The 12,407-nt window shown below is 40.3% G+C and overlaps 1 protein-coding gene across 1 annotated transcript in view; it reads left to right on the forward strand.

The window, feature by feature from the left end:
• Positions 1 to 12,407, forward strand: part of LOC122805845 (E3 ubiquitin-protein ligase ARIH2-like) — a 143,912-nt gene that overhangs the window by 98,504 nt on the left and 33,001 nt on the right. The gene's annotated exons all lie outside the window — the stretch shown is intronic.

The following is a 12,407-nucleotide window of genomic DNA, read 5'->3' on the forward strand; positions in this document are numbered from 1 at the left end:
CTCCTGAATTGCTTAACCTGTGTAGGCATTGCTTACACCCTTGCAAACAGGCTTAATCCCACTTGCTGCTGCTTAAAAGTGCTTACTCCTGTTTACCCCCGCGCTAATGCCTTTAAAAGAAAAAGGGGTTGATAGGAAAGTGGTAAAGAAAGGGGTACAAAGAGGGAAAGACAGTAGGGAAAATAGCTAGGGATATGCAGGAAGGGTGTAGGGAAGGCCCATAGCTGCTCATTTCTTCTGCAGCAACAGCTGTGCATATACACTGTATTTGGAGGTAGATTTGGACACTCAAACCCCTGGGAGAGGGGTGAGGACAACAATAATTCATTGTGATGCCAATTAGACCAAATTGCATGTTTCCAGTGGACTCACGTGTGAAATGGACAGCTGTGTATGGGGCGAGATTTTTTTGTGGGAACAGATTGCCTTTTTTTTTCAGGTGGGAGTGGGATGTTGGGGAAGGGTAGTAGGTATACTTGGGGAGGTAGGTTGGGTAGGTTAACAGACAAGACACACAAGATGCATACAGGGGTGGTATACAACACATGTGGGGGGTAAACACTTTGATGGGGAGGGGTGTTGGGATATTGGAAGCCCATAATCCCCCGAGTGGTAACAGTGGGACTGAGTTTCCTACCCATGGGCAGTCACCATTGCACCTTCAAAGCCCCAAAGGTGGCTGTGCTGGGGGCTGAGCCGCAGTGCCAGGCTGACTCCCTAATTGTGACATGCAGCCCTCAAGCTGGTGTAGAAGATCACAGACCTGGTCATAGATCGCTCTATGCACCACGAACCCGACTTAGTCATGGGTGACAGGTGCCTGTCCACACCCACTCCCAGGGGAGTGAACCCCATCCCCTGAGGTGGTTCCACCCAAAGGTGGTGCAGGACCAACGGACAGGGAGGTGCGGGGTTGGGCTGCAGACATGCTGGTGCCCGGTGCCTCGGCCAGCTGAGGTGGGACAGGTGGGTCCGCTGGGACCGGCCTTCCCAAGCATGCTATAGTGTTTAGATTTCAACATCATATATGGGTTAGTTATAATCAACACATTCCAGGGTTAGGTATAACAGCATGCATAGATATTCCCATTAACCCAGACACCAGATGTGGAACAGTTGCATAGCAAACAGAACACATGCATATATGGGACCACTGTGGTAATATGAACAGCATGAAGGTACGTTGATGGCACCATGCCAGCAATGTTGCAATAATTCAGTGTGGCACATGCATGGGAACTATTAAAATATTTATCAAATGATTGGCCATTATCAGAGTCAGTACATACCAGTTGGGGTGGGTATGTTGATTATTGTTGGAGATAAGGTGGGGGAGAGAAAGTTGTCAGTTAACAAGTAGTATATTCCTGTACTCCACATTACTTTCCTAGTCAGTGCTGTTATCTGTACCATACAAGTGTTACTACACTACCCTATAGACCTATATTGGAAACTGATATGGCTGTCAACATCATTACACATGAACCGGTTTTACCTGCAGTATAGACCTCTTACCTGGTTTACCTGTGGAGGGAATGTTTGTTAACACTGACTGTTTGTACACATACAGTGGGATTCTGGGTTGATGTTTTGCACTATCCTATCCAACTCTTTCTGCACAGACTCTGGCCATGTGTTGACCACATGCTGGTATGCCTGGACACACATGTACATGCTTTCCTACACCATTATATTATGTAGCACAGTGTGACTGACAGTGACCACTGATACTTTATTATTCAGAGAAATTGCAACACTCACAATCCCCTACAATAACAGGGTGGACGGTACCAGTACAGGTTATGTTGCTGTTGCATCTTTCGGCTTTTCCCGGTTAGGGGTCGCCACAGCGGAACTCCGGTCTGCTAATGATTGGTAGTTGATTTTTACGTGCCAAGTTCACAGCCCTGACGCACATCCTTCAATGAAGGTATGCCCATTCACGCATGTCTCCAAGCAGAAGACGCTCTAGCTGAGAATATTGGTCTGTATTTCACAGCACAGTGTTCGTATCCAACGTACCTGTGGGAGCAATGCTTGTTAGCACTACCTGACTGTTGCCACACAAGGTTCCAGATTACACATTAGTATTATGCACATAGATCTCACTCTGTTACTGTACACACTCTGACCACAGCTTAACAGGTTGGGGTGTAAATGGAACATATGTGGCTTCTTAGTCACATAAGGTATTGGGGAGTTGCTAGTGTGTCAGGTTTGTTGTCAAAGATGTGTGTCAATCAGTTGTATTTCCTGTTTGCTGCCTATATGCCTGGGGTCATCTCATGGATTTTCCAGGGGGACATGTTGATAGGCATTAGATATGGGCCCCTTTAATAGACAGTCTGGACATATCTGTACAGTCATTGTGTATAATTCTGTATGCAGACTACTACCACTGGCAGGATTCAAACCGTGGCTGTGTGTGCTAATAAAACAGCAGTTCACATCTCAGTTGCATGTGCTATTCGGGTTTTGTCTGCATTTCCCCTGTTTACTGTCTATGTGTTTCTCAGTTGTACTAAATAACCTCTGGGGATTACACCTGTCATATACAGGCATTCCTACACATTCACATTATGGTGCATGGTGTGGGTAACAGTGCTTAATACTACAGTAGTATTACATGATTGCAAATCTACATTACCATATGATACCAGAATATACACATACAGTCCAGCTGTTAGACCTGTTTTGTCAGGGTATTACACTTTTATTGCCGTACTAACAATAATAGACTCTTCCTGCCATATTTTCTAGTGTATGCAGTACTTGCCTTGAACAATACAGGTTTTATAGTAGCAATTACTTTACTACTACTTCTATTTTTATTTACTATGACAGTTAAAGCATGAGTATTACTGACCTGCCTCACATCACAACAGCACCAGGCAGCTGATGTGGGCCTCCTGGTTCACGGCCTAATCCATTGCAGCTGTGGGGGACATAAGAGGAATATTTAGCCATACCTATCCATGATATACCTGAGCTGGCCATTATTAAACAGGTAGTGGACTAATACTTATACACAGCTAGAACATCCCCTGATGCTCTAGCCTCTTGGAGCCACTCCTCCAAGAGGTTCCCCCTTCCGCCGCTTCAGGTCGGCATAGTGGTGCCTGACCTGTTCACCAGTTCGGGGTATGCCAGTGGCACTGGTGAGGTCACAGGCGAGATGATCCCAGGCCTCCACCTTATATTTGGAGCCCTGTTACTGGTCCTTCAGCAGTCTCTCTGCATGGTCTTTAACTAGGAGTCCAGCCATGACCTTGGACTCCTGGATGCACCAGCACTGCACCCGGAAGCGCACTCCTTTTCCCCTTACTGCCATAGTGTCTGCAAGGGGAAGCTACAACCAGTTATGAGCTGTATTCCCACCTCTTGGGTTTAAGTAGAGCCAATTTCCCACACTTTTCCGTGATTGGCCGGTTTTGAAAAGGCTAAGCTATGGGCAAACCTGCTTACCTAAGGTTGGCATTGTTTAAAGAGGTATACCACTGGGCAGATTGAACTGGCTTCCCTACACATTGCTTACACTTACTAAGTTGAGCTATGCTGCGGTTGGCATTGCTTAATAGTTAATTAGCACTATATTTGCCTTTTGGCAGTGATTTATTATTCATTACAGGTTATATATGTGTCTGGTATCTGTGATTTTTGTGTATATACACTGTATGGAGACCTGGGACTTCTACACTTTATTACAATAACACCTTAAATCTATGCTTACTACAGTGCTTCATTTCACATATTTATGTTCTGTGGCAGGTCATACAACACCACACTGTACATAGATTCAGTTCACGTTTGATTTGATTTTCCTGTGGTGAGGATTAGTTTGCTGATACCTCATTTGTATGTCTTGCTGTGATGGCTTAGTGGTTAACTACTGTGACTATGGTGCACAGGATCCTGAGTTCGCACCTTGCAGAAGCTGTTTACTTTGTTACTGGGCAGAACACAGGCCGTTGGGTACAGAGTGATTAAGGCACTTTAAATCAGTTGTAAGCGTGTGTGCACAGGTTTGCATGGAGCTAAGCAATGCTAACCTCCGGTTACAGTTTCTTACATTCATTTAGCTTCTACTTTGCTTAATTTGTGTAGGCAATGCTTACCCCCGTGCAAATGCACTTAAACATGCTTACTAGTGCTTATATATGCTTACTACTGCTTATTTGTGCTCAAACCTGCTTACTAGTGCCTTATTCATTATGACACTGACACTTCACATGTGCATTTAATGCAATACTCCGATTCACATTTAAATGTTATTTAGTAGGTTATACTGCAAAAGAATGTCAAACAATATTCATATACAGATTTCACATAGAAAATGGAATGCGTTGCAGTGGGACTTGAACCAGGAATGCCTGCTTGTTAGGCGGATGCCTCTGACCACTACACTGTTGCTGTGCTGCTTCATTTGCATATATCTTCCTTGTTATCCTCTTCAGCCTTTTGAACTGCTTTAACTGTAGCTAAGCGATAGGCAGACCCATGCACCTATGGTTATCTGTACTCGGGGTTTTAAAAAAAAATATTTATATGTCTTGTTCCTGTTGTACACATGGGGGACTGTTGTTGGGGATATGGGGACACCTATGAGCAGTCTAGCTCATTTATTTACAGTGTCTGCTGTTCTACTTTGCAAGGGCATGCTTATTCTGCGAGCTCTGCTCTCAGACACACCCCCCTGCACTCATCCATGCTCCATGTAGGATTAGGAGGTCAGGCAGCACGCCTTCATTAATATGCATGGCGTGCTGCCGTCCTCCTCCTAAACTGTCACTTCCGTACAGGACTAGATTAGTCCTGCATGGAAGATTAGTAAATCTGGGAGTTCATCTCTCAGCGTACTGGGCAGATAAATGTGAATGACCAGGAAGAATGGACAGTTAAGACAGAGCTGCATATATGCCAGGGATACACATAACAGGTTGTGTGCTCACTAAGTGCACTTACATCAAAATACAGTAACGTGTGAAAATAACAGTTCTACGGTTTGATATCAGTGTACATTCTGTTGTAGCTGGCTGTGTGAAGAATGACATCAGTTCTTTGTTGCACAGCTGTTTGTGTGGCAAGGAGGATAAGGCACCCAACCTGTTTGCCCAAGGTGCATTGGAGTGAGAGTTAAAATGCAGACCTACATAGACATATTTCTACTGTGTATGTCATAGATTGCTTTTTCTCATTTCAAATATTTCTCCTTTTTTATTTTGTTTCTTTCATAATAAATAATACTATAGACCTGACAGAGAAAACACAATTTGTGACAAATGAAGACGAGGTTCAATGTTAATGAAACAGAAGTCTGTTATGCACTGTTTCCTTGCATTTCCAAACCTGACAGACCCAAATGTAACAATTTGTAAATCTAACTTGATACACTAACCTGCTGTAGGTAATCACAGTTTTCATCTCTCTAACCTGACACACCCACCTGATGTAAGCATTCACAGTTGCCATCCTTCTAACCTGACACACCCACCTGATGTAAGCAATCACAGTTGACAGCCCTCTAACCTGACACACCCACCTGATGTAACCAGTCACAGTTGCCATCCTTCTAAACTGCAGCACCCACCTGATATAAACAAGCACAGTTGCCATCCAAAAAACACAAAACAGCACAAACACAGAGGGAGTGCTTACACAATGTGAACATCCCTATATGAAGCCAACTTTTTGGGATTCAGCAATTCTAATGAGTTCAGACCTCATTTGCATATTCACTGTGTTGAAACCCTGGAAACTACACAAATTTCTACACCAAAAGGTAACCTTGTAGCTCGGGAAACTGAAGGGGAGCTGAATGTTGAACACAGAATGGATATTACTTTGCTGTAAACCTCTAGTTCTATCAATTTTCTAGGTTTGCCAGAGCAATTATTTCAACAGTTACACTAAGTCTGGCCTTTCCCTCCATTATTTATGCCTTTATCCAGATGTCTTGCCCTAAGAGGTTGAGAGGTCTGCTAAACGTAGGATGTGTACTGTTCCGGGGTGGGGGGGCAGCAAATCTGCTTTCTGCAATGCTGGTATCCTCTCAGTTTTCTAAGTTTCTAGGTGCAATATTTAAAAAGTATCCCTAGTTCTGCTCCATTTTCTACCCCATTACTGATGGCTTTCTCCAGATTTCTTTGTCTAAGAGGATGAGAGATCTGCTAGATTTTCAATGTGTACTGTGCCTTGGAGGGGGGGGGGGGGGCAGTTAAGCTGTTTTCTGCAAAACCGGTGTCCGCTCAATTTTCTAAGTTTGTAGGTGGAATATTTAGAAAGTATACCTAGTTCTGTCCCCTTTTCCCACCCCATTACTAATAGCTTTCTCCAGATTTCTTGATCTAAGAGGTTGAGAAGGTATGCCCTGTAGTGCAGTTCCATGCATACCTCTCAACTGTCCAGATAGATTTTTGCAAAATATTTTTGGTGTGTTCCTAGTAAAATATGTGATTTTCTAGCAAATCACTGGGGTGATCTGAGGGTAGGAGTCACTAAATAATGACATACATTTGAGTTTCTGACTTCAAATCCTTCATAAACTGCATGTTAAAAAAAATCCTGTTTTAGTAGTCTTCTAAATTTATCTGAGCAATAAAATGTGCCCCCTTTTGTCAGGCTGTGTCCAGGAATTTCAGCTGTAACAGGGTTGAGAGGCATGGATCCGTGGCTGTATTCAAAAACGTTTTCAAATACAGCCAGAACAGCAGTACAGCACCTACACAGTTGCTTTCTACCACATTGAATCACTCCAACCTCTTTCCCTGCTTCATTTATTATTTATTTATTTATTTATTGGCATTTATTTACCGGGAAAGTCCACTGGACCAAAAGAGCCCATTTTCAGTGGAGGCCCGGGGAGAAAAGCTCCAAAATTGCAATAAGACAGTTACATAAGAAGCCATCAAATTACATAATAAGAACAATTATACAACATTATACAATGTTTTAAAGTTTCATTGAAATTTCAAAACCAGAAAATTATACAAAAGTTTCATAGAAATTTTATAAAACAGAGATGTAATCATTTTGTTATGATAGACCACTGCAAAATATAACTATTACAGGATAAATCAGAAGAAGTATCAAAAGCAAAAATGCATTTGAATTAGAATAGAAACAGCTGGATAGAGTGTATGAGAATATCATAATGAGAAAGTGATAGTAATGAGACTTTTATGAGTGCAAGAGGCAGGGGAGGAAAATAAGAATAGAAGAAAGGGGGGAAGGCAGAGGAGGAAGGTAAAGAATGCAGTGCTAGTAGCTAGAGAGAGAAAAGGAAGAGAGGATTTATAGATATGACAGGGGAATAGATAGAGCAATGGCAAGGTGCTAATAGGGGAAGGAGGAGGAGGAAAAAATATAAAACTTGTTAGGATGTATCAAGAGCTATTTCATCACAGAGAGAGTAGGCAGTTATGAGAGGGAGACTTAGGTAATGGCAGGGCAAGTGATGGAAGAATTACATGACCATGTGGATATAAGATGGTTATGTAATTCTCTTTTAAAGTTGGAGGGGCATTGCTGTAGTGAATGTAAGATGGAAGGGTATTCAATATTTTGGCAGTTTTTCAGGAATACAATAACTGACCTGCAGGTAGCTTGAGTTTGTGAACTTGGAGAAGACATTGTTGTTCAGATCGTAGTGATCTAGCATGGTTATATAGGCTAAATAAGGAGATGAGTGCAGGGCAGTCCCGAGGCTTTTATATCAGTTTATGTGAAGATGTGAGCTGAAGGAAGAGAAGGTGGCGGGGAAATTCTAGTCATTGTAGCTGTTTTAGGATAACACAATGGGGTGTAGAGTTGTAGCTATTGGTGGCAAATGTAGCAATCTTGTTCTGGCAGGATTCTAGTTTTGTAATCAGGGAAGACTGTCGATTGATTAATAATGTAGCACCATAGGTTAGTGAGGGTAAGAGGTAAGATGATGCTAATGTTTGTTTAGAAGGGAGGGAGAGGAACTTGTTATGTCTACAGAATAGCCCATGTTTTCTATGAGTCTTGCTTATATTGTTTTGAATGTGGAGATCGAATTTGAGGTTTTCATCAATTATTACCCCTAACAATTTGGTGTGGGTTACTAACTCGATATTTGTAGAGTTTAGTGCGAGAATTTCAAAGTTAGCTATATTAATAGGGTGTTTTCCTGAGAGTGAATATCATAACTTTGGACTTTTTGGGATTCAAAGAGATGTTTTTTATGAAGCCATTTTTCAACAGTGAAGAATGCAGTCTGGGTGGATTTTTGTGAACTGTCTAAATTTTCAGCAGAGCAGACTATAGTAGAGCCATCTGTGTACTGGACTAAGAAGCCCAGTTGAATAGTGTGGTGGAGGCAATTAATGAAAATGTTGAACAGAAGAGGGCCTAAAATAGAGCCTTGTGGTACTCATGTAGGGTGTGTAAATATAGGGAAATACAGTTCTGCCATTTGACAGCATACTGTCTGTTGGAAAGATAGCTTTTGAACCAGTTAACAGATTGGGAAGATAGTCCAATGGCGAAGAGCTGGGAGAGGAGGATAGCATGAGAACTGGTACCTAATGCTTTTGGAATTCTAAAAAATGGCAGATACAATGTTACCTCACTCACAGACTTTGTTGAATATGTCAAGGAAAGAAATTAGTGCAGTGGATGTACTGTGTCCAGGTTGGAACCTGTATTGTGTGGGGGAGAGGATATTATATTTTAGAAAGTAGTCCATAAGTTGTTTTAGCACACATTTTTTAAGAATTTTAGGGACAGGAGAAAGAATAGCAATAGGTCAAAAGTTAGAAATATCGGCAGATGGGCCCCCTTTGTGAAGTGGTAAAATGATTGCTTTTTTCCAGAGACCAGGCACATGAGATTCATGGATAGATCTGTTTATCAGGATGCTGATAGGATATGCCACAAAGTCAGCAGCGAGTTTCAGAAATTTGGCAGGAATACTATCAGCAGAGTTGAAGCATGGCTTTAATTTCAGAAGTCTTGATGCAAGAGGTAGGGATTGAAGAGAGATGGATCTGATGGTGTGAAGTTTGTTGAGTGTAGTTTGGTAGGGGGATTAGGGTATTAGAAGTGGGATGGAGTAAGTTATTTGTAGTGTTGGGACAGAGCTGGGAAGAGCAGTAGTGGCTGGTGACTTCAAATCAAAGGGGGGCTGCAGGAGACTGCTGAATGGGTGGGGCCAATGGGAAAGTGGGTAGAGCTATACTCAAAACCACAAAAACTGGGACTTTAATTAAATACGCTGCCCTGGGTGCCAAACTGTTATTATGAGAGTCCAATCAAGACAAAATTAAGTGGAGACAAAAAAAAATATTTCAATGCATTGGCTACATGACAGCTTACTTAATATCTAGATGGAAACAAAAAGGTTGTGAGGCATGAAAAAATAAATTACTTTTTAAATACATTACTGGAATGCCAGTTGAAATCAACTATGAAAAACAAGCAACACTCAAATCAAACCACTTCTCCTTGCACAGCAATTCTAATTATAATTTATATTCAGCTTTATAAAAGTACCAAGTAACATGCTGAAAATAGCAATTTCTGTGATACCGATTCCCCCCACTTATAAAAAATTTTCTTTTCCAAAAATTATCTGCTGCCTGACAACTATCTACTTGTTTCATGGGGAAAAATGATCAAAGTAAAAAATTAACAACAAACAAGCTCAATATAAATTGCTTAAAGGATTACTGCACAGGTTATGGACCACATATAATAGATCAGCATTCTGTTTAGTTTACAGGTAAAGCCTGCAAAGATGACTGCAAGTCTCAAACAAATGTAATGAGCTTCTGAAAATACTGTAATCCTATGATTTATTACAAATATTGTCATATGCATTTCAATACCTAAGGCTTATACACAATCTAATTTTGTAAATATTCTCTGCATGGCAACAACAAAAAGGCTTTCAATATTGATGATTCTTTAACACTATGCTTATTAAAGCTTACTTGCATCTTACAATCTCAGACAAGCTTACCTGATGGTCATTAAAACATTGCTACATAAACACAGAGTAACAGGCACTGCAACAAAATGCATTTTATGAATAATAAGAAGCATAAATCAACAGTATAAAATATGACAGAAAACCAGAACATTCTGTAAAAATCAAGGACAAATGAAAAGTCACTGTAGTACTTGTGTCTACCTTGGATGGGGAGATAATTTGCATACTTACACTGCATAACTGCTCCGTTGCTTTGCTTTGACATATCCAGAGTTACTACATGGGGGAGCGGGGTGCAAGTATGTCATAATTTGAAATGTCTCTGGTTGACGGTGATAGCTCTGACACATTTGTCATACATCTCAACCTCAGAGCAAGAAATCTGGAAAAAGCCATAAACAGAAGTGGGACAAAGGCCAAAAAATAAGGACAACTTTTAGATATTACTTTTAAAAACTTAGAAGGATAACAGAATAATAGGTCTTGAGTTAGTATGAATTTTCTGAAGGGTATGAAATCTGAAACTCAAATGACTGTCATTATTTTCTAACTTCAATCTTTAATGATTTGCCACGAATTTGCCAGAAAACCACAATTTTATGAAAAACGGATCAAACATGGGATGCAAAAATATAAAATAGCCACACAATACAGCTGGGAACCTGTCAATGAAGGGACACTTTTTTAATATTAGTACAGTTAAGCTGAGCATCTGACAAAATAAGAGAGTCTACATGCATTTCTGAAATAAAAGTAATTTGTAACTCTGATCATTACAATTATTTATTAGGGGAAGAGCAACATTTTGAGACAAAATCAGGGATAGTTGAGAGGTTTGGATATACCTAATTCTATAAAGCAATGTATGTACTCGTACCTCTCAACCTCTTAACACAGAAAATCTAGACAAGGCCAAATATATTGGAAGAAACAAACAGTACTAAAAATTGCTCTTGTATAAACTTAGACAGTTGATAGAATAACATCTTGCTTTAGCATGCATTTTTCTGAAGGGTATGAAGTCTGAAATTCAATGTCTGTCATTATTAAGTGACTTCATTCCAAAATGATTTGCTAGAAAACCACAAATTTTATGAGAAATAAACCAAAAATAAGAAGCAAAAATATATTAATTCTGCGAAAATCTAGACAGTTGAGAGGTATAGTTCAGCCGGGAGAATTGTGCGGCAGAAATCCTACATGACAGACTTAGCTCCCTAGGTGTGGACAATAAGTAACCCCCCCAAAAAAAAATGAAGATCTAAGAGAAGTGATTGATTCAGTCTAGCTTCATCACTTTCAGTAGAATTCAGACTCAATCAGTGAAAATATTCAGTAACAAAAAAAGTTTGTGCTTGTAGACAGTTGATTTAACTGGTTCCTAATCAAACACATCCAACCAAGAACTGGGAGGGGGCATACCTGAGCTGATCAGATAATCAATAAATACCTCTCTGATTGTATTACATTATATTCCTTGTATAATATAGTACAGTTATTAGAGGGCATTTTAAATTTATTGTTTTGAACATGTTTCCGGTAAACAATAAAACAAAATGTATGCACCAGTAATGGCAAAACTGCCCAATTCAGAACATTTCCATCATAAAAGTCTACTCAAACTTCTACAATCCACCAATATCAGTAAATATGCACAATTTCTGCAGAAGTAAACGTCATCTAAATAATTCCATATTAAAGAGATATGTAAATAACGAAGAGGTTGCTGCTAACAAACAACTTTATATTTTATTGTTTCATCTACAAATAATGTGACTGTTGCCCTTGAGGAATAAATTGTCTATGTTACATTAAAAAAATGATAAGCTAGTAATATTGCAATAAGGAATGAATGGCAAACTGATAACAGGTTCATAGTTACTAGGTATCTCCGCCAAAGAGTACATTCTTAGGACTGCAGCATCTACCCCCTTTAAAAGTACAACACAGTATGGTATCAGCAATGCATTTAAATACTGTGGGAGTAGAACCTACAGCCTTCTGCATCAAAAGCAATTATTCAACCTGTTAAGCTATTAACAATGCAAGTAGACTCAGCATAAGCAGCACTAAACTTCTTTTCCCCTGAAGTTATCAGTTCCTTGTAAAATCCACTCAATACTCAACTGTATCTCACAACTGTGTAGCACAGAAATCTGGAAAAAGCCAAAATTTATTGGGGAGGACAAAAGCCCAAAACCAGGGAGACATTTTAAACATTGCTTGTATTATCTTGGAAAGTTGCTAGAATAAAATGTTGTGTTACCACCATGGATTTCACTGCCAAGTCTTGGACCCAAGATCCTGTGCACTACAGTAAGAGCAACATACCAGCGAGAGCGCCAAGTACATATTCCCTTCCCGGGAGCCATTCAGTAGCTATCCATCCACATACGTGACTGCAGACATTGCAGTTCAATCCCCTTCCAGTCTATGTAGTTACAAACTACTGATG

Source organism: Protopterus annectens, chromosome 7.part0, assembly GCF_019279795.1.
Source record: "Protopterus annectens isolate FY-2018-M chromosome 7.part0, PAN1.0, whole genome shotgun sequence".
NCBI lineage: Eukaryota > Metazoa > Chordata > Ceratodontiformes > Protopteridae > Protopterus > Protopterus annectens.